The sequence below is a fragment of the Halichoeres trimaculatus genome, unplaced genomic scaffold, assembly GCF_033239565.1.
Source record: "Halichoeres trimaculatus isolate MK-OKI-2021-1 unplaced genomic scaffold, fHalTri1.1 fHalTri1_scaffold_3, whole genome shotgun sequence".
Classification (NCBI taxonomy): domain Eukaryota; kingdom Metazoa; phylum Chordata; class Actinopteri; order Labriformes; family Labridae; genus Halichoeres; species Halichoeres trimaculatus.
The window spans coordinates 13,530,072-13,554,489 of NW_027437181.1; the positions used below are offsets into that span (position 1 = coordinate 13,530,072).

Consider the following 24,418-nt stretch of genomic DNA (forward strand, 5'->3'; position numbering starts at 1 on the left):
TCTTGCCAGAATTCTGTAATTTAATGCCTAGTCTGGCAGGTAACAATTTGTCTAATCCTTCAACAGATTGAAATCAGTGACAAATATTAATTAGGCACGCACTGTTGGACCATCAGTGTTGGATGGTATTTACTGTACAGAGAGTCAGTCACCCATCCACAAAAAAACACATATGCGCCAGTGTGATTAGTTGATGTCGATCTCTATATAATGACATTTTGTCTTTGTCTCAACAAAGGGCTTCACACTATAGATTTTTCGAGATAATCTGTAACTGATAGTAACCTGCCTCCAATAGCTGACACTGAAAATCAAACCAGTTTCTTTACCCAAGGATAAGAAAGGCTCAGTTTCAGTGTGCAAAGATGCACATATTTTCATATCCCATACTAGTCAATTATATCTGAAATCTGTCTTTTTAATGTACCCCCTCAAAAATTAAACAAAATAAAAAGTAAATGAATGAATGAATGAATAAATGAATAAATAAAAACAAAGAAGAGTTCCAACTTCTCACTTATAGTTTCTCTTTTGTGTGCAGTAATGTCTTTTATATGTATACAGCCTCTGGGGTGTCAAACTAAGCGCACTGTAAAAAAACTGAAATCTTATCAAGTGTTTTTGTCTTATTTTTATGTTAAATTTGTCTGGTTATTCTCACATTCAACATTCAACTGGTCAGTCCAGAAAAAAACATTGTTTGAAGTTAGTTAAAGACAAAAATGAGGTCTGAATTTCTTGCAACAAGTAAAATAATCTGCTAATGAAACAAGAAAAATTTGCTGGAAAATTTGCTGGAAACTAGATTGATGTATTAAAACAACTTACTTTTCTCTTGTTCCATATGCAGATTTTTTTTGTACTTGTTACAAGCAATTCCGACCTCATTTTTGTCTTTAAATTACTAGGGGTGTAATGATCCATTGATATAGATCGATACATCAATTGGTTAAGCAAAGATCCAATCACATCGATGGAAAGTCGAAACATCGATCAACATCGTGATCTTTAATGTACGCCTTTATTTTGAAATTCCGACTGGACACGCATGTCCATTACCGTCCAACCCCAAGTCGTTCTGAAGTTTCCTCTCAAGCCTCACGCACTCAGCGTATGAGACACTCATTTGAACCTTTTCACTCTCTGACATGCCACGCCTGATATTTCTCCTGCTGTAAAATGTACTGTTTAGCGCCCACCGAGTCACACCACTGTAGGCGAACGTGTAGCAAGACGCTGTTAGCATCACACAGCCAAAAGGGAGCCAGACATATCAGCCAATCATAAAATAGCTCTCCTGTACCCGGGTAAGATATGGTCGACCTGACTGCAGAGGATGCATGCTGCACAGACGACAGGAGTGCATCATCACATGACTGCAGTGAGTTATCTCATAATTTGATTTTGTAGCACACTGATTCATGAAATTTCATATAGTTAAAAAGTAAAACGGCAAGAGCTTAGTGTCATTCCTCCTCCACATCGACTATTACACAGTGAAACAAAGTCTGATCACACTGACATACAAACTGTGGTTATCAGGCATCGCAGTAAAAAAACTTTCAATGTTAAGTTAGTTAAGTTGATAGTTCTAATTTTGAACAATAGAAATGTTTGGGTTTAATTAAAATCAAAGCTTCACATTTATGATTTGATAGAAAATGGTCAAATGTTGGAGGTCAATAATAAAGTTTATGTAATCAGTGATTTTTAATTATAGTGTTGCATCATTACTTGATATAATAATCAAACATTACAGTATAACAGTAAGACCCATAAGGTAATTGTGGGGGCAATAAAGCACCTTACCTGAATTTAACCAGTTTTAATTTTAAAACACAATTAGATCATACAGATGGCTATAATTCTCTACAAACTATCATTCCAAAAAGTCAGCACATCGTCCTGCATTTCAGTAATAAAACTATCAAAATTGTTTTGTATTTCTTTCTTGCCTCAGGTGAAATGTTGCTGATTGTGTTCAGTGAGGACATAATATCGTCTTGAATCGATCAAAGGCCCCTGAACCGTATCTTATTGTATTGTACCGTATTCTATCGTGACAGACTTTGTGATATCGGCAAATATCATATCGTTGGCCAAAGAATCGATATCGTATCGTATTGTCATGAAACTGGTGATTTACACCCCTATAAATTACTTTAAATTAGACATTTTTCTAGACTGGTCAGGTGAACTTGGCTCATGTTGAGTCTAAAAAGGCATTTTCTACCAAAAATAAGACAAAAATACTTCACAAGATTTCATTTATTTGCAGTGCGTGCCTCAGGGACCTGAGGTCCATGTGTTTGGTTTGTGGTAATACTTGTCCATCAGTTTTGGATGAATGTAGGGATCATATTACATGACTCCTGTTGTATGCTCAATATGTTGCCAAATGTGTTGAAGAAGGTCGTTGAACACATGTAGAGGAAAAGTAAGCCTAATAACAAGGGTAATGTGTTGTCAACAGAAGGTACCAAAGTCAAGAATTCCCCATAGGAGCTCTAAATAGCAAAAATACAATCAAAATCGCACCAAATTTTGATCAAATACAAAACAGAAACTAGTAACTTTGGACAGTTGGGGACCTTGACTTTGAACTCAACCAAAACTTTTGTTTCTTCTCCCAAAACAATTCTGCCCTTGCTATTAAAGAAAAATTCTGCAGTGTCAGATCATAAAACACAAACTTGGCCTCCATCACTTGAAGGAAATATTACTCAGTCTTCTATAAAGTTGTAAGTCTCTAGCAGCACTACAACCACTGTGGAGCAAACACACACAGACCAAGCCATTGCAGTGCCCCCCTCATATCTCTGCTGCCCCTTATGTGTAGTTATATTTTTTTTATAAGAAGGTGAACGTCAGCTGGAGCCTCAGCAACACTCTGACGCACACAGTACAAATCTGGCTGCACTGACGGCCAATGTCAGAAGAGATTTTTACTTATGGATTCTCCATGAGCTGATGGAGACTTGCTCTCGTTCTACGTATTTGACACAACCAGAGAGTTTGTATGAGGAATTTACAGTATGGCAATATTGTTTAAAGTGGTGTTGTTCAATAATGTATGATTCTGTTCTCCTGTATATCTCAGAAGGGGGATATCAAACAGCGAATTTCTGATAGACGCAAATAGCACATTTCTCTTATTCATAAGTAAACAAGTCGAATCCATTGATTTTCAAAGCGAGCTGCTTGATTATGTCTTCATTTTTTAAGCATGGTTGATTTTTAAATGAGGTGAGGGAATTTGAAATACAACAGGGAGTCTTGGGCTTGTCAAGGTTGCTTGCATGTACACATATATTTGCAGGCTGTGCTTAATGTGGCAAATGGCTTTTGATGCACAGTTTGATTTACATAACTTCGGAGGAGGGATGCGGTAAAGGATTCCCTCAGCACCAAAGGACATGGAAGATATTGCGGTGTATTAATGACTGCCTCTTCTCCCCGGCGTGGAATCAAACAGAAATTTCAAGCAGGAGGACACACAGAGAGTGAGGCCGGGCAGGGAGATCTGACAGATTTTAGCATCACACAAAGTCTGCAGTATTCTATTACTGAACGCTGACATGTTGTACCATGACCTTCTTTACCCCTGCTTTGCTCTCTTGTTCTCTTTTCGCACATTTCAGATTATCCTCATTCGTGACAAACATTCACTTCTTATCGACAGAAATTTCAGCAGTTTTTTTTAATAGCAGCCACAGAAAAGCCTGAATGTACACAAGGTGTTTTTTTAGGTTGAATAGTTTCTGTCTTTCCGTCATGTATGTATGTATGTATGCAGATCCTTGCCTCAGAGCCACTCAGAGGATCAATAAGCGGTGTTTGCGCACTCACTCTCCCAGGCTCTGGCAGCACAAAGCCCCATCATTTACCCAGACTGCATTAGCTGCAAGATAAGCGGCTATGTGTATTCTTGCTTAGCCATTTGAAACACAGGGGGAATGTATTTATATCGCCCCCATTAATATCAAACATAACTAATGAGGTACGATTATCCTGTGTGCTTATTGTGATAATGATGCGAATCACACATAATAAAGAGGCAGCTCTCTGAGTGAGGAGGGCCTGGTTAGCATTTCAGCCATGGTGACATTCTTAGCTTGAATCTACTTCAATACCTGAGAGTATTTGTTGCTGCCATACATCAGTAAATCAACTGTAGCACAGAGGAAAATCTAACAAGAAAATAGCTCCCAACGGGGCACATCCAACATAGAGTCTGCAAAGCTTTGTGATAATGATGAGACTTATCTCCCCACCTAACATAAACATGACACAGTATTCCATTATCATCCATAAGGATCATGTGCTACTGATGCCTGCATGTGAGTGTAATTAATGTCACTTAAAAGGCAACTCCTTATGTCCTAGTGAAAAACACGCCCATGGCCTTTCCTTCCCTTTAACACTTTCTTTATGAAGCTTTGTTTATTTTTTTAATCACTGTCTCTACTACCATAATCTAGAAGAGTCATTATCATTCTTTCACAGCAAGGCCCTACGCTCATGGCCTGATTCTCACAAGGATTGTACAACTATTGTTCTCACTAACCCTGTTCAAAGGAGCTAAAAATTCATAAAACAAGCAAAAAGAGTAAAATGCTCTACAAACTACTCTGCCCATTAATAGCAAACAGGCCTGTGCCAAAGCCCACTGCAAATGGCACCCAACACCTTACTAACACTGGAGCTAACAGCTCAGTGCAGCTGTAGTAAAAATTTTACAGTTTGCCAAGGGCTGATGGTAACAGCGCTATTGTGTTTTTAAGCGTTATTGCGCACATTTCCATAGTCAAAACAATAAATCCACCTCTAGATGATCAGGAAGTAACATACTGCAGATCACGTTTGTTCATAGTATTTTGATATTACTTATTATAAACAACAATAATAATAATGATAATAAAATAATAATAATAATAATATAAACCATATTAGATTGACCTGAAATGTATATTTGTATTATATTTATTTATGACTAAGGCAACAATGTAGCAACTAATTTTGGTCAAACGGGGTATAAAACTAAGGTGCAGAAAATCTGACGCTTCTGCACTTTTATATCATTGGTGCAAAGTACCTTGTTAAATAGACATTGGGATGGAGCAGACAGCAGGTGCAAATGATGTGCAACCCTTGGTGCTATCAATTGTGGATCCCCCTCCTGGGTGTAGTTTGATGTCTAAGTGTTGTATGATAGGGTTTTATGCAGGTCTTTGCTTGACTTTTAGGTTAAATAGCCCCAAATGACTCCTGTACTGGAGTGCAAAAAAACTTCAGTTCCTTTAGTTTCCACTTTAGACTGACTCTGAAAACTAAGAAATCCCAGTAAAATTATTTTGCAGAAAAAATATAACTTCCCAAGAGAATTAAATGCCAGTACAGCCTGGTACCTCAGCCATTTTTATTATATCAAGGCTGAGAGGTGGGTGTTTCGAATCCATTCAGCAGGAGATTTAAGGCTCAATACTTCTAAGGCTCATTTCCAATGCTGCAAATGATATTTGGTGTCTCACTGGTAACCAGTGGGAGAAATGACTGAGACCATGTCCATATATGATGGGTCACATATTAAAACTTTACTTTGCTACAGTGCTTTATTTTGTGAACTGCTGCATCTATTTTTGAGATTTGACTTGAGCAATAATGGATCCATAACTGTTGCACTTGGTTGAAAATGAAAAATCAAAATTGCAAGTTCTCTGCTCGTCCATCACCTACTGCTCAAACAGGTTAAACGTGTGTTGGATAAAGACTGTCATTCGGAAAAAAAAAGTGAAGAATCAGACAGCAAATGCTTGTATTTTTCAAACAACAAGTTTTGCTTGCTCACAGTGGAGGGAGTGTGTGTTATGTTACAAGAAAGCCTCTCAGGCAGGAGGTCAGGATGAACTATGAGTGAACTGAATACTTTCATCTTATCCCACTTTAACTGGTCTTATTAACCTCAGCCACAAAATCCAGTTAGATTAAGAAAAAAGCAATCATTAACTTTCCTACAACAGAACTTTTAAAGTAGCTTTAATCTTGATTGTTATTTTGTAGCTTGTGGCTAAAACGGGCGGTTTATTGGAGGATACTGATGATTATCTCAAAATGTCTTAAACCTAACAAAACTCTCTCTTTTAAACATGCAAGTCCATTTTTAAATATACCAGACAATTTTTTCCAAGGGGTTAGTCATATCTGTAAACAAGTCTTTAACTCTGCTTCCTCCTCTGCGATGGTTATTTTCTGTTCCATCTCTGCCACAGTCAGGCAGTTTGATGCTTTGTTCAGCATTTTGCTCCTCCATCCTTCTGCAAGTGATGAGGCCTTGACACCGGTCACAGCTCTGTACCCAGCCTCACTGCACTCCACTGTCAATTTCAAGCATTTGGATTTTTCCTTTTTTTATTATTGTTTGTCTTCTCCTCCATCTGCTGCCTTCTGTGGCAGAGCTAATTTGATGTTGCTCCTGTTTTTAAACTGTCTGTTTTGTGCTCTGGTTCAAATTACTTCATCAACTTTTTACAGAGATAACCCACTGACAATGTTCCTTCATTTTTTTGGCACTTGTAGAGGGTGACATCTAAGTGCAGCGCAGTCACACTGGGTTGCCTTGAATGTTTCATTACTGCTTTGTAACCTTAGTAACATCCGTTTGATCATACTCTGTGATTAATTGGTTGTTATCTGTTGAAACAGTTTTTGTTATGCACATAGACTCTGAAAGTGTTGACTGGACATTGTCTGAAGTGTTCTTTTACCAAATTTTCTTAGAAAGGAGAGAGCCTGTTGTTGAATCTGTGCAAAGCCCATTTCTCATTTGTCTTGTATTCCTCTGATCCGCTTCTTGCTCCGCTGCAGGTACTTCTGCACTGCACAGCCATCAGTGTTCCTGAATAGATTCTGTGGATGGACACAGTTGTAATAGGACTCTCTACAGTCTAGATGAAAGCTGAGGCAGAACACTTTGCAGCTCTTAAAAGAAACGATTTTGAACCAGGCTACTTCCTGGGCACAACCTGATAAAGAGCTTGAAGAGTTGCTGTAGAGGTCCTTGATATTCCTCCCACACACAGTAAATGTTTTGTCTTGGTGCTAATACTGCCCTCATAGGCTTCACTTTTGATGTTTGTGTCAAGATTTACTTCACTCGGATGTTCAACCTTTTCTCGCCATCTCCTCAGCACTGTTTGACATTCTCATTGCATGTCAAATAAACAGCATGGTATTTCTGAAAGGATGTGAATTACCTCAATTGATGATGAACATAACAAGCTGAATCTCTTTCTTTCCTTATCTTGTCAATCAATGGAACTCTGGGGTGCTTTCAAGTCCCTTTCTTGCTCTGGATGCCATTTCATTGACTCCTTTTTTCTCTGGCTGTACTTCTGTCAGCTAAACGGTATGGTGGCATGAGCAATCGCTCACGAGGAGGCTTAACGAACACCAGGCACAGAGAGCATGCTGGAAAAAATCATTCTATTAATTAATGGTGTAATTAAGGTTTTGTCATTGACATGCCATGAGCTGACAGGGATGGATGGGGTACTTGGTCCTGCACCAGGCAGTCTCACGTTCGATAATGAATGGCAGCTATTACCAGCACGTTTGGGTGGCGATAGGGCCACCTGCGAAGGCTTGGCTTCTCCACCTCTCCTCATTCTCTTTCCTTCCCTGAGCACCTTTATCTTTACCCAGACCTTTTGGTTTCCCATTTCTGACCTTATCCTTCATTTAGCATCCTCCTAATTTAGTGCAGGTTCTCTTCCAGTTTTTCACAGACAGATTAACAGCCTAGAATTAATGCTAGGTCATTTAACCCTTGAAAATACCCTTATCCCCAAATGTTGTTGGTAATTATTGTCACCTTTCTGCATCTTTTACTTGACTCCTGTGTGGAAAAACATTCACTAGTCATTAATGTCGAGCCCACCTGGTTTATCTTTTGTTTGAATCGAAAAAATTAAATTTTATTTATTTATTTTTAATTATTTTTTTTTGCTGAGAAGTAATATGATGTCGTTCCTTTACGCCAAAGCACATTTTGTTATTACACTCGTTTTAATTCTATTGATAAGATCCTTATTTGGCCTGTCTGGACACACAAAGCAATGTTAAATTCCATTTTGTTTTGCTTTTATTTGTTTTGACTTAGTAAAATTTGAAAGATAAACAAACAAAAGAGCATTTAGATTAGAAATCTATAAAAATGTAATTGATTTCCAGATGTGATATTTATGGCTACACAACAAACACTGAAATTTATAGTGTTACAGCAGGAAAGTGAAAAGTGCAAACATTACCATCAAAATATATAGAACAAAATATTATAATAAGTTTATTCTTAGAAAGATATACATAGAACCAATAATACAAATAAGAAATATGCACAGACTAATAACAGGTAAAAACTAGAAAAACACTCAGAGTGCAGACCTTCACCAAGCATATTGTGATTGTCACGCAACACTCAAGTCCTACTTTAATGTTATAGTCCTTTTCAGCAGACTGTCTTGTACCTGTATCGTACAGGTTTGTACGATAGTTGCTACCTGACAATGTTGATGATTATGATGACCCAGTACATAATTCATGTTCCAAATCTTAGTACCCAGATTACTGGCCGGATGTGGATCGTACTTATACATCTGTCACAAATTATGGTGACTTTGTCTTGTATTCTTTTACAAAGCAACCCGGGTATTTATCGTGGAGTAACATACTCATAAAACTGCCCTATCTGACAATGATAAAGAATCCATTAAAAAATCCTGGATCCAGACAATGATCCGGATCACCTCCAAAATTCAATCACTTCTTCCTTTTCCCATTTTGAATATTTCTTGAAATTTTCATCCAGTTCTGTTCATTACTTTTTGAATTATGTTGTTCACAGACAAACAGACAGACAGACAGACAGACAGACAGACAGATGGACAGACGGGCGCTCCTAAAAACATAAAGGTAAAGATGTGCATAACTGATAAAATGTGTCAGAAGTATTGTACATGTTAAGGAGTGAGAGGGAGTAAAGTGATAATTTTACCAATATATTTGAATAATTATTGCGCATGAAGATTACAGTTTTGCAGCATTAACAGGAGTGATTAAAGGGTTTTTAGCTGTTTATTTGAAGGTGAAACAAGTGCTTAGAAATTTTGCAGATAATCTGTCCAGTAAAGGAACAATCACAGCATCCAAGGTCACTGGATCAAATGTTCAAGGTTTGTGTTGCTGGTGATATACTCCAAGCCTTTCTTGATAATGTTTAGGTTGAATATAGCAGTGCTGCTTAACTTTTCCGCTTTTCTGTTTGGTATGTGTGACACGTTAAGATCACAGTCTTTTAGACTGGATTCATGTCTACAGATAACTTGTTGTGAATGTGTTTTTTGTCCTTTTTTAATCCAAATCAACGGAGCCACATTTTTTCTTGAATGGCAAATACTTTAAATCAGAGTTAAAGTTTGACCCACTTATACTGTCTTGATACATGCACCGCAGTTTTATTTTATTTCTTTATACTTCTTAATTGAACTACAGATGCAGAACAGCACCTCTTTAAGAAACCAACGCCTACATCATCATAAGTGGTATGTTGGCTCTGGAAATATTTTTAAGTGAACTGTAATTCAGGCCCTGATTGAACAAGAAGCACATGTTCAAAAGAGTTACCATGGCAGCCTTAAGGAAAATTATTGCATTGCACAAGGTTGGAAGCTGTCGGTCTGCAGCCCCAAGATTCTTGGTCTTCATGCTGCAGTTATTTTCACCCTCTTTGAAAGTGTGCATGAATAGCACACTTCTATGCACTGTGCTAACTCAAAAGGATGCTCAGCGCTGAAGTGCATCACCAATGAGTCTTCAATGGAATCACATTTGAGGTAATATATCAAGAAAAAAGATGCTTTTTACATGCAGCTGTTTTGCCTTATAAGCCCAAGTGAAAGCTTCTAATCAACATCAATGGTTGAGTCTTAAATTATTAAAACCAAAAGGATGGCATGTAATATTAAAACATCTTCAGGCTCTTCACAGCGCTGGGGAAGGAGCAGGATGATGGTGGTGATGATGATGGTGATGGGGGAATGAAGCTAACTCTTAGATAAGGTGATATTTTCATTTCCTATCTGGGGTGAGATTGGATGTGTTTGGAGTTAGTGTCGAATAAAAGATGGCTGTGGTGATTTATGAGGAGGCTGATTTCATTATTTTACCCATTACATCTTATAAAGACTGGTCTAAACATACATCACCATAAAATGATACAAACAGTTTTACTCTCTCTGAAAAAATAAATCCACATGGTTATTTTTTAAGCACCAGAGAAACATGTTGAAGCTGAAAAATGCACACTCCTCACAAGGATTGAAATCTAAAACCTGTGCATTGGTGCAATGATGAGTGCTTCCATACCTGGGATGAAAAGAACTGTAGAAAATACATGCAGCTTTGCCTCGAAATATATATTCTACAAGTGATCATCCACATAAAAGCTGCCATACTTCAGCTTTCTCTCGAAGTAACCTTGTAAGAAGTAGTGTCCAGTTCTATAAAGGTTCTTGAAGGCTGTTCAGGGGTTACCTTGGGTAGAAAAGCAATATGAGCTTAATTATAAATAATGGAACAGCTACACCAGAAGTCTTAGAAAAGAGAAAAAAAAATACAGCATGTGAAAGTGATCTGAATGTCAGGGCTTTAAACATCTTTGTACCCCATTTTAACATTTTCACACTTATTTTTTTTCGATGGTGAAAAACAAAACAACCCCCCCCCCCCCCAATAAACAATCAAAAAAGCAAATAAACAAATGAATAAATAAAGACAAAGAAACCGTCACGTGAATTAGTTATTAAGTTAGCTGTGTTGATTGGCTGGTTTTACTCCCTTATGTGAGCGGTTTCCTCTCTGTTATCATTCCTCTAAAAAGCTCCGTTAGACTTTGCGTTTTTTTATTAGAACAATAGATCCAGAGTCACTGGTTTCAGTTTTCTTGGTAATTTCTGACAAAACAGACTTCAAAACAAATCCACAAAATGTGTAGCAATCCTTTAAGGTTCATTTTAAGGCCTTTTAGTATGTTTTTTTTTTTTGACGCCCCCTTTGGACAAAGTGGTGCCTCTTATTTCTTTGCTGTTTGTGTAGCATGCTGTTACTCACTTTATGTAAGGGATTTCCCAGATGCAAACACACGTATATGAATGATGAGACGACGGAATCAACTTGGCAGCCTTTACGGGTTTTATTGAAGTCACACAGCTCGAAACACAGCATTCATGGTACACAGACGGACAGACTCCCTTCTCAGCTTCGAACATGTATCTTTATGGAAAGTTTCAGTGATGTCATCATGTGTCTGTTTTTGCCAACTCGCCACTATGGGGATAGTTTGGCTCCAGCCACACTATCACTGGTCACACCATGAGATTTCCTGTACTCTCCTATCAGGGTGGAACGTTTTGGCAAAGGTTTCGAGTATTGTTTTTCGCTGCTCACCTCTGACCGCTCTCACAAGCACCTTTTCCGAAAACAAGCCGACTGTCGGTCTGGCTCCGGATCTCACCTCAACTAAAATCTCACAAATATCATATAAAATGGACATCTATATGTTTAGCCTTTAAATTTGCTCTAACATTTACAAGCTTTAATGTGACTATAAATTACTTATCTATGTTAGACATTGATTAGCCAAAATTCCAAAACAAGGGTGATTTATTCTCATTGGAAAACCTGATCCCACATTCCTTATTGAATAACTCTGCAGAAAAAGTCAGGTGCAGTTTGCTCTGCCTGTTGACACTGTGGCAAAAATGTTGGTGTCTGTGTGAGGTTGATGTTGGGTTTTGAGAGTTACTGGACACAGATATGAAAGCAGCCCCAGCTACACTGATAAGGAAATATTCAGGCAACAGTAGCAGAGCTGATCAATGCAGCTCTAACTCACTGAAAGTAAACTGAAAGTCACTTAAATCATAAGCAATTATGACAACAATGCTAAAAGCTGTGATAATTTTCTCACTCTGAATATGCAGGTATCAACATTTGGTTTTCATCATTGAATCTGTTATAAATTTATAGATGTTATTTTTTTATCCAAAATGGACTTTGCAATTTAAATTTAAACTTGAATAGTTTCAAATCCTTAGCCGTCTTTCTTCAAACATTTTCAGCTTGAGTAGATAAATAACTCTTTAGTCCAGCTGAATGGATGTTTCTGAATTTCAATATCTCACTCTGAAATATCTCATTCAAGTGTTTCTGCTTTCTTCTCCATTTCTTTTTGTCGCTGTGTATTAAGCTCTGCTCGCTGTTGTTATTATGGTGTCACAGTTGCTACATTATTTTAGAATTACCTGAAAACCTATTACCAGCCTATATTACAAAACGCGGGAGCAATTTGCATCTGAGCAGATATTGTGCAGACAGACAGTAAACTGCTTTTCCTCCAGTGAGAACAGGCAGAGACAGAAGTCATATAGTAATTTAAGCTCTTATTGCCTGGCTTCAGTGAAGGTTTATCAGTCACAGAAATTAATCATTTCATCTGTGTGCCATCAGAAGTTATTCACGGTTATTCAGCCATATAGATTAGATCAGTTGGAGACATGACACTGTGTATTTTTTTCTCATCCGTCTGGCAGGCTTTTTCATCAGATACTCCCCTATTTGTCAACATATCTCCTTATTTTCCACAATCTTTCAGTCAAGGTTACACCCTGCTTGGGATTCCTGACAAGTTAACCCGCCATGTGACCTTTTCCCAGCATCTCATTCTCCTCAAGTACCCAATTCTCTCCAACGTAATATCAACTCAGTGATACCAGCTGCACAAAGGAAATTAGTCATTTGGGAAAATCAATCATCCTCATATAAATTCCTTTATCAAGTTGACCTGTTTCCAGATGAAATATTATAGGGGAGTGATGGGACTTTTGATTCCCTGCTCAAGGGCTTAGCTATTTCCCTCTTTGAAGGTTGAACAAATTTGCTTATTTGGTTGGTTGGTCTGTTTGTTCAGCATTCATATGATGTGCTGAATTTAATTTCACTGAGGCCGTTGGATCTCCTGAAAAGCTTAAACATGCATTAAAATGGGGGTAGGGAAGTGTAAACTTGAGAAAAGTAATACCACAACTTTATGAAATACATTTCAAGTTGTGTGCTGTGAGCGGATTGATCAGGCTAAGTAGAAATACACAAAAAATTAAGGTACGCTGGTGTCAAAAAATGAGTCAAACACAAGGCTAAAGCTGTTGGAAATTTCAATTACCCTGCAGGGGGTAAAAAGAGGAGAGGAAAGAAGGATGAAGCAGAATGAGAAAAGAGCGCAAGAGTAGGGGGGTTGTCACTGAAAAGCGAGAGAAGCTATATCAGTCTGATCAGTCATCCGTCCTCCTCCAATCTCCTGATAAAGCAGGTACTGCAGGAGGTGAAACGATGTGTATCAAAACCTCATGAAGATCGATGGCATCCTTCTGCCCGCTCTGAGAGAGACAAAAGAGAATGAGTGCAAGAAATAAAAAAGAAGAAGAAGGCTATCTAAATTGGTCAACACCAAAGTGACAACAGCGTTCGGGGAGACAGAGGAGATTGTGGGCTATTAAAACGTACAAGGAGGAAGACGGTTTAACTTCTCCTCCGCCTGTTAGCACACAATGTCAGGAGATGTGGTAAATAAGTCCCAGAGAAATGATAGAGAGCTATAATCAGAATTCAGTGGGATCTTGAGCCAGGTGTGTTTGTGTACACAGCGCTCAGGCAAACAGCAGAGCGACAGGTGATATCAGCTTTAAGAGCTTAACGGGCCTACAGATGTAGAGGTCATGTCTCGCTTTCACAAACACACTTGGGCAAGAAGAGAGCCACGATTTCCATTTTCATCCCACCCCCTCCTGCCATTATTACAGAATTTACTCAGGCATCCTTCAATTGCATTCACAATAACATTAACATCAGGGGTAAGGTTTACAGAGCTGTGCAACGCAATCTGTTCATGCAGACATTTTAAGAACACATCCAATAATGAAATGTAGCTCCTCTAAGGCCAGCAGAGGATTAATTAAATTACAAAATACTATAATATAAAACAAGAAAGAAATGCAAATGACGTCCCTGGAAATCTTTATAAATACATGCAAATGAATTTATTTTTAGTGAACAGCCACTCTGGCAATATTGTAATCGTAAGAACAAAGAAAATGTGTTTATTCCAACATGGGGACCATTATGCTTTTTCCCCCGTTTAAATAGATCACAGCTGACTTTCATCATATGGCTATCATCGCCAGCACATTGTTTTCAAACCTTTACATTACATACTGAGACAGAGTGATTATTTCTTTGCTCTTGGGAGCTGAAGGATCCTGATTATTCCTCCGGGAACAACAGGAACTTATAACATATGGTGCTGATACGAATGCTGTTTGGTCCTTGTGGTACAGACACTACTTTGCACTGTAAACTGAGAAAATGAAAGCAAGCACAGGAAATGTAAAAGGTAAATGTTTGCAAAGCCCATGACTTTGTAAGATGCAAAATACTTTGGGAATGTCATTTCAGCATTAGTTTGTTTTCCGATGTATTCACATTTTCTTCCCATTTTTTACTTGTGCAGACCTGTTTCTCTGAATGCTTTTTGGACTTGTTTCAGTCAGAATATTGCGTTAATGTGGTAAATATGGTGGTGAAGTTTCTTAAAGATGCTTCAGGCTTGGGGCTCTGGTATTGTGCTCACTGGCTCATTGCTCCCCATTAACAGATGTTGAGATTTGCTTTTTGAAGTGAGGTGTGTGAGGTACTTATCAGCAGTGAGTTTACATAAGATAACAGTCAGTATGATTACTGTTTGGAGAAGCTGGCATTGGTAGAGATGCTGCAGCTGCTGACAGTGTGACATGGTGTAACTACCAAAACAAACTGTATATGTTAAAAAAAAAAAAAAAAAAAAAAAAAAAAAAAGGTCTGTCACACTGTTGGAAACATGAAAATATTCTCAGTGACTTCACCCATAGGATCATGCAGAGACAATGACAGTGCCTATCATATTGGTAACACTGACTCAACCCAATTTCTGTCAACCTAAAAACCAACAAAAACAGGAAATTAAGACAGACTTTTTGCCTCCTGGAAAAAAGCCTCCACAAAACCCAACAAAACTGCTCTCCTTCGCCCCTTATTAATGTTGTGAATTACTCTTCTTACCATAATCAAAACTGATGTGTTAGAACCTCACCCCACCACACAGTGTTTGCAAATAAAGACATGAGCCTCTTACATTAAAACATGTATTAAACCACACATATTTATTTCTGCTGATATTTTAAAATGGGCATTAGTGAGGAATTCCTTGGCTTTGCCTCCAGAGGATACCAAAAAACCCCAAAACACTGCAGTCTATTGCATTTTACATTGGGGTTTATTCTTTGAGGTCATGCATTACTCTGATTTATGTTAAAATATTTCTGAATACTTTTAATGCATAGGTCTGACACAAGACAACAGTTTCCTTGGGAACTCTGATTTTTGTTTTTTTGTTCTGTATTTCTGCAAATGCATTATATCGTTTGAACATATATGTAGAATGACAATGTTCTCAATCCATACACCTAAGACTATCCTAGCTGACAATAATGTGTCATACACTAGGGATGATTATATAGTTATGATTATATAAACACTTATGTATAACGTACACCTTACTAGTAGTGGGTTGGACCTCTTTTTCCCCACAAAACTGAAACTATAAACCATGTTCAAAGTCATCTAAGTCATCTGTATTCTTCTTGAAATTGACTATGTCTAAACGTCTAAATGCATTGAGTTGCTGCCATGTGATTGTGTGATTTGATATTTGCCTTAACGAGCGGTTGAACAGGTGTTCCTAATAAAGTGGTTGACAAGTGTGTAATTGATAGGCCTGATATGTCACTATAAGTTGTGTCTAAGCTGTAGACGTCCCTGTTTTGAACACCACAAGTGTAAACTATAAGGTGATAAAGCACCATCTTTAGAAAAGTTTGGTTTCTCTGTGCTCTACAGAACTTCTTGACCCAATCAGCTGGCATACAGTATATTTCATTGCATGGTATATGTAGGAATACATACCCATTGTTTAGATAGAAACATAGCCCCAAAGGAAACAGCAGACAGACTCCAAGGTAAATCAGTGAAAATACTCAGAAAATACACTTTTCTCTCTCTCTGCTGGAGAACACTTGCAAACCGCTCTAGTGACAAAAGTAAAACCAGAAAACAAACAACTCTTCATATTACCATCCAATTTGGTCTCGACATGTTTCAGGGAAATGGCTTAACACTGGCAAAACAGATGCACAAAGTTTTATATAACGTTTATGTAACGCTGTTTACTTCATCGCCTGCACTTTTTAAAGGAATCACTGTAACAAAGAATAAAAGAAAGCCAGAGAGTTTAACTTTACCATGAGGCTTTGTAAAGAGCCTTTTTAATCCAAGGCGAAAGCAATGCTTTGTCAAGCCTGAGTTCCACTTTGCTTCACCGGTGCACATTAAAGGTGTTACTTTTAATGTATTTTCTATTACTACCACTGACAAATGAATGAGCAGGGTTAGATTTACTGAAGCTTACAGACAAAGAGTTATTGCTTTTTGTTTACAGGAGGAAATAATCAGTGTTTATTTTTAGATGAGTGGTTTGAGTTACACTGAAAGTCTTTGGTTGTTTTATTGTAGAGGGAGTTCTAGATAAGCTACACAGAGTTAGTGTTTTAGAAGAAATCTCTGTGTTTAAACAACTCTCCTAGTCAAGTGCACACCCCTTTGGTCAGCCATAAGTTTTATTATGTTGTTGAGGAGTCCAGTACTGTGCCATGAAAATCTCCACTTATTAAGACTAGAAGCACAGTATATATTTCCTTTATCCTCTTTGTTGCTGTGACACATGTGCCATGCACCTGCTCCCTTGTTGACAAAGTGGGGAGCAGAGGTGGGAGGGGCTGCAGCTGGAGGGGTGGGGCCTGTTAATAGCTCATGAATCATACACTGGATACAAAGAGACAGAAAGCCACATGGAGAACAAAGAGACTGCATGCTCACAAAAACAAAAATGCCCACAGGCTGCAAACTTTCAGTTGTGGTCTGCTGTTGAGAACAACAATTTTCTAAAATGTGTGAAAACCATTTTGCAAACTTGTGAAAATATTTGTGAACAAATGGATTTAAAGAAAAGAGGAACAGTGTACTGGGAACACTTGCTGTCTTTTGGCAGCATCCTCCCACAGAGTAAGGCTTTAAATTTTAATGTGTGCGTTTTAAGTACAAGGGACTTTTGTTGTCTGAGTGACGACTGGAGGGCCGCCAATATTGGGCCTGCCCACTCTTCACGTAGCCAGGCAGGCACTGGAGACATGCACAGTGTTCTTTTGCTTATTTCCCTCTGCACAAAACAGAGCCACAAAAGAACTACTGGTATAGGCAGTGACTTTTTCATGGTGAGTCCTGTGATCCAACAAACAGAATGTTAATTGTCTTTGCTCCAAATCTGCAGGCATGACTGACTGCGGACAGTGAAAGTGGACACAGAGATGATGACCAGTCACTGCAGAGCTGCAAATTAAAGGTTTATAAGGGTGATTTATCAGCTGCCTGTTCCAGCAGTCATTATGTGTGTGTGACATCACGTCCTTCCTCGATGTTCTGGAGTGGACGCGTTTACGACTGAGAGAGCAGAGAGCAGTGGGAACAATCACAGGTGAGTTGATGTGTTTATATAACCAAGCACCACCAAACAAAATCACAGAATCTAAAATAGGACATCAAAATTACATTTTTACACTCAGATTTCTTGGATGATTCTCTTCTTAGAGCCCTGCTCAAGTGACTTAATATATCTCTGGATAATGGTCATTTAGCTGTATCACTATGGTGACCGTGTACAGTACTGTTGTAATTGCATTACAGACAAAAGGCTGCTTTTATACAACAGTTATAGAAGCTATAAAAAGGACTAAACAGCACTATGTTTGAAAATGAAAAAGCTGCTCACATTATGGTTTGTGAATGAGCAATCTCCTGAACATCTGAGTCAAAGTGTTGCATATTGTCAAAATACATTGAGACATGAAATATTTTGATTTGCTCAAAATGACATGACACAATAATATTTGATATGATACATGACTATAGTGTGAGTGAATGGTTGTCTGTCTCCATGTGTCAGCCCTGTGATTGACTGGCGACCAGTCCAGGGTGTACCCCACCCCTTGCCTAATGACATCTGGGATAGGCTCCAGCCACATATGGTTATATGCAAAATTCTGCGATACATTATGACATGATAGAAAAGAATACATCATGATACGATACGATACAAAACTTTCCGATAGCATACATTCCCGTACAGTATGGTAAACTCTGACGCTTTGAGACACTTTTCCTTTAACTTGGGTGCTGCTGTGGTTTACTGGTAGAGTTGTTTGTATCTCAATCAAAAGGTTGAAGTTGGATTCCAGGTCCTGCCATCCACATGCTGAAGTGTCCAAGGGAAAGACACTTGATCGTGTTCTGAGCCTGGGGCTGTGCCATTGGCATGTGAATGAGGCTCGTTAACCTTGTAAAGCCTGACCAATCAAAAAATAGCCAGAAAATACTAGTTTTGGGGACTGAGGTGTTTATTAACCCTTTTAACAAAATACACAAAAAATTTGCGCTATCACTTTGTTGATATATCTTTCTATCACATTTGACAGATTGAGTAGTTTGTGCAACTTTTTTTAAGTAAATATGCATTCTTTTAATGCAGAAAATACTTATTTTCAATGGAAACGAGTAAAAGTTTAGATTTTATTCTTTCTGCAACTTCTTTTAAATTGGCAATGATTTTCCTGAGGAAGGGTGTGGATGATTTCATGACAGCGGCCATTTTGAAAAAGGCCAACACAACTTCAGCTGCCTGTAGTGGAGTGATAATCCTCAAGAGGGTAGAAGTCTTTTTTTCCAAACAGGTTTTAAGAAAACTATTTATCATGTTGAAGAGATAGAGATCTTTGAAACTCCTTTGTTAAATATGATGTTTGGCATTGTAGGGTTAATAATGGTGGCCTCTTTCCATAGCAGCCTCTGCCATCAGTATGTGAATGTGGTGAATGGGTGGATATGACTAATATGTAAAATTGCTTTGATGGGTGTGCAGACTAGCAAAAGCACTAAACAGTCCATTTACTGTGTACCATTTATGTGTCTTCACAGTTGTATATTTAAGTGAAAAACAATCAAATCAACTGTTTAGTCTTCCTCACTAAAACTCCCAGTGCTGCACTTTACTTTTTACAAGCATTTTTGGATTACATCTAGTCTAGTTTTTGTTAAACTAATTTTGTTTCAGACAGTGCAACTCTGAATTCATCATATGCTAGTCTTTTATTAGCTGCTAAACTACATTGTAGACCATGTTACTCTTGTAGTGTTACACTTATTACTGTGACCTCTAAACATTACACAACAGCAAAAAGCATGCCTCAGTGCTGTGACATAAATTAACAGGTTTAATACTTTATACATGTAAAAAAAAAGCCACTCTAATGGTCATGATACCACTTCCTTTTAGAAAGATTGTAAGGAGTATATCTTGCACTGAATGTATTAGCTTACTTGAGTGTACGTAATTTATTCACTGTTACATACAGGCATCTTAACCTCCTTCAGCTTGGGGTGAATTTACCCTTAAGCCTTTAGTGGAGGGCATTGCACAGTAGGCCTACATGCGATACCATTTCATTGCAGTGAACACTGTGAATTTTAATGTTTAGCAAATCTGGCGGCAACATTTAAAAATCCTGCTGCAAACACTGAGTATTGTTTAAGAGGACGCAACTTTAATGTTCAAAGATTTCTGCTTACATGTCTGCACCACTGATGTTCCTGCTGACATGCGTGTCATACAGTATTTAGGTAAGGGTGGCATGTTTCCCAGTCATGACATGAAAGGAGCTCAAAATGAAATGACTTTGATATATAGATGTAGTTCACAGATAAGTAGTAATGGTTTAATAGATGAGACTTTAATATATCATGGCCTCTCATGAATTATGAATCAATTACTCTGCTAAGTGATTGGAGTCTAGTGGTGAACTGGGACAATGTGAACTTAGCACAGAGGCTGTCATCGTTGCACAGTCAGGTCAGTGTTATGAAGAAGTGAAGTTAGTGCTCAGAATTTTTCATAGAAAAGGTTAGTCATGAAGCTGAGGATGTTGTCGGATTATATTCTGTATATTGAATCCGAATCTGCAAAGTTTCATCAAACAGACATGGAAGAGGGGAAAGCACCTCCGAAGTGTTGTGGTGTACAAGTATGAAAAAGCAAAATTACTGCATCCAAAGTGGACTTAAGGACAGTATTTGGTGGAACACACTTCGTTATTTTCATCTCCTGGTATTATGTGAAGTAAATTTGATTTTGAATTATAAAGAATCTACCCGGGTGGGAACACGTTTGGCTGGGCAGGATGCCCAGGTACGGCCTATGCATTGGAAACACAGATTTGGCAAACACAAACTGTTTGGGCACTTTCCAAGGCACCTAGCAAACTCACTCTTCATGCCTTCCCTCTGCTGCTGTGTGAGCCTCATCCAAAGATGTCTCCAAGCACAACCATAGAGAGCTGGGGCAGTCAGGATGCTCTTGCCCCTTTTTGAAGCTCCAGTGTATCTGTGAATCCATTTCATTAAAGTAAAAATACCAAAGGAGGGTGTGCATTCAGTCTTTCAGTAAGATTTTTCTTTGTATAATTAATGTAAATTATAATCAATATATACAAATGAGTCCAAACAGTCAAAGAAACTGTTTTAGACAGCCCCTGTGGACAAAGTAGTAAGCTTATGTCTTTCTAATCCTGCTCTACTCTGTGTATACAAAAATATCTCACAGAAATCTTGTCCTTTTATGAATCAGTCAATCTCAGTTGATATTGCACCAAATCATAACAAAGGTTGTCGAGCAATATTTTGGAAAAAGAGCAGGTCTAGACTGTACTCTTCATTAATTTACCATTGAGCACTTGGCAAGAAAAACTTGTTTTTAGCCAACAGAAACTTCAAGCAGAACCAGACTCTCTGAGAAATGGCTGTTTGACGTGACTGGGTGGGCTGATTAAATCAGATAGCTGGAGAGACAGTAGCTATGTTGACAAGTGTAACTTTTCTTTAACCTAATAGAAATCATTATGATTAAAAGGTTAAACCTCACCTGTTTCATGAACCCTTTTCAAAATTGACTCATGACACTTGTTCATGCATGGTCAGTTATTCAGTTTGAAGAAACCACTTCATGTGTGCTGTTGTGTCAGAAATAACAGAAAAAAAGTTTTCCTCCATCTGTCCATGTTTTTTTATTAACTCACACTGCTGTTGCTGTCATTTTCTACATAATTTGTTACAAAATAAGTAAAAATCCTCTGCTGCCCCACTCACTCCTGCACCACAGATTGCTGTCCCCTCCTCTCTCACGTCTGCAAATTCAGATGTCTGTGATTAAGTTATTTATTTTATTTTACTTTTTGACCATCAGACATTTCAAACATCCTCTTTTTCAAAGTTTCCTCTTGAAAGTTGTCAGCTACTGACGTACAGTTTTGCTGCAGTTTCTCCGGTTACATTTCTTTCTATTTCTGCATCAAGAAAAGTGCTCACCACATTGTGTAAAGCAAACATACACTGTATAGTTTCACTCAAACCATAAAAAAAAATTTGATTGAGTTTTTACGTGGTTAATGATCTTAATATCAAACAATCTCAGTCACTCCTCTGAATCATAAGAAAGGGCCTTTGCCAAATCAGACCAGTCAGTTCTGAATGAGGTGTTAAGGTAAAGCGCTTTTATTCTGATCAGGCTATTCAGGCGATAATGTACACAAATAAAGCTACCATAAGAGAAAAAAAAGAGGCTGTTTACACTGTAAACTGTTTTATCTGCGTACGATCTGGTTTCAGCAGAGGCAATTTTTAGATATTGAAATACAAAAGGGTTTGTCCTTCAGCCGTTGATCTGGTTTTCCTTTAAAGGTCATTCAAAGATACTCTACTTGACTGGGTCTTTTTCAAGTAAAAGACTTCTCCCAGTATGAATTTAGTATTTTTAGATATTTAAGAGTAGGGATTGGCTGGATCTTTATTTATTTATTTTCTTGAATAAGTATCTCGTTTGCAAGATGCAGTTGTGGTTTAAGCTCAAACTAGCTTAGTGGTTTATTATTTGTGATCCAAAGCAGTGCACAAAAATATTCTCATATTCCCATTTAGAATTCCTTTCTACATCCCTTCACCACACAGAAACCCAAATCTGCCACTGTAAGAGGATACCACTGTATTTCCTAAACCTGTATTGTATGAGGAAGATGAGATCGGGGGGGATGTTTGCCTTCTCAATATTGCAGCAGGCCAGTCAGCCACTACACAGATCTGTGTGCAAACACTTCTGTAATAAGAAATTTGTATCCACCTCTGCCTTCCCCAAGAACAGTCTAATTTCATGCTGTGTCGTGTTTATTCTCTCAAGATGTTTGACCCTTTATGGAACAATTCAAATTTAATTCGGGGCACATGGATCCAGAGCACTACAGACACGGAGTCACAGAGTTAAGCCTTCCGTACATGGAAAAACACCGCAGGGGCACAGGGGTGTGATTTGTTGGAAAAACAGTTTATTTGTAAGGGGATTTGCGCTGATCTGCACACACACAAACAATGGTGAGGCTGTTATCCTAACACAAACCTTGGAACAATAATATGTTTTTAATTACAGTATTTGGTCTCTTGGTTTTATACACGGTTTAATTGGAATTCATTACAATAACTTGATTTTACAGTCATAAAACATGTCATATTTGATCACCTAATTGTCCATGCTTATATGTACTAGAATGAAGCAATTAGGTTCTCTACAAGAAACAATGAAAGCAGTTCAAACAAAGGGGTGGGAGGCTCTGACTAGCGTGTTCCCCAAAGTTTCATAAATTGGATGAATGATGTCAAGGTATAAAAAGCATACATGGACCATGAACCAACAAACAATGCTTTGACTCCTGGGCTGCTAACAGCAGTTCTGATAATACCTCCCTAAGGTGTGATACATCATGTTGGCTTACAGTGGTGAGACCCTCTGTTCCCTGTAAGTTGTTAAAACAACACAATATGTGATATAAATTTACACCTTAAAACCAAGTAAACATGCAATTATGCTTTAATTTTTTTGGCTTCATCTGGCCACAAAAAATAATCTTAAATCCAACACTTTATGAATCATATCTCCTCTGTTTTTCATGGAGGTGAAAGTAGACGCAGGAACTGTAGGAGAGATGTTTTGCTCCTTCATTTTAAAGACAATGGGGGTTATCTCCCTGACCTCTTTATGCCGTATAACAACTGTCATTAACATGTCCCTGGTGATTACATTGTGATTGGATAGTGCGAGAACACATAAAATCCAGAAGGAAATGCTTGCAGGATTCATTAAAGACCTGATTACCTAAGCAACCTCTGGAAGTTCATTATGATACAATCTAATACTGCTTAAAAATGACCACCAAATTCAATCAACACTTGACCCACGCCCACACAAATCGACAGTGTTAGTTTCCTCAGAGGTGTTATTTATCAAGGGACCTTTGTAATGGGTTGTGTCAAGAGCAACACACACCAGTGGACACCACATGCCAACTTGTCAGGATACACCAGTGTCCTATTTCCCAGGGGAGTCATGCAGCAAGTGTCTAGAAAAGAAGTCATTTAATTACTTTCACTGCAAAGATATGAGCTGAAATTAACACTGGGAAGAATCTGCAGCTGTTTTTATATCTGATTACTTTTGACAATTTAAAGCCTAGTTATTTAGAAAATGATATTATCCAATTTAAGTAACAGAGGCCCGTGCCCATGGCACTACCAAATTTGCACCTTAAGGGACTACCCTACCCTGAACTTCCTTGCCATTGGAGAAGCCCCTTCACTGTCCACTTTTAAAATTAGGCTTGATACCCATTTTTATTTCTTAGCTTTTAACCTCAGTGGGACTTGGTTTCTTTGTCTGATCTTATTTGCTTTTAATTGTTTTTAATATGTTTTAACACCATACTCCCTCTAGATTCATGCCTTATCTGTCGCAAGTGGCAACCTTAGGCCATGCTGACTATGCTGAAGTGCTAAAATCTCCTGTTTCTCTCTCTGAGGCAGGCCCTGTGAGAACCAGAAGCCACATAGACACAAAAAGCCATTTTCATAGCAGAAATTAACATATTTACAGCCTGGTACAAAATATGTCTTACCTCTGAATTGCAGTTGAGAAGAAATCAGGATCACAAGTTTGTCCAATCAGAGGCACAGCTCAGCTCACATGACTGAGGTGCACCCATGGCTGTTTGTGTGGAGAATTAAAGCCTGTCCC

The 24,418-nt window shown here is 38.2% G+C and overlaps 1 long non-coding RNA gene across 1 annotated transcript in view; it reads left to right on the plus strand.

The window, feature by feature from the left end:
- LOC141788193 (uncharacterized) overlaps positions 1 to 24,418 on the plus strand; it is a 111,590-nt gene that overhangs the window by 75,211 nt on the left and 11,961 nt on the right. Inside the window, exon 3 of the long non-coding RNA XR_012598118.1 lies at positions 17,528 to 17,731. This is a non-coding gene — a long non-coding RNA (uncharacterized LOC141788193). The remainder of the gene's footprint in view (positions 1 to 17,527; positions 17,732 to 24,418) is intronic.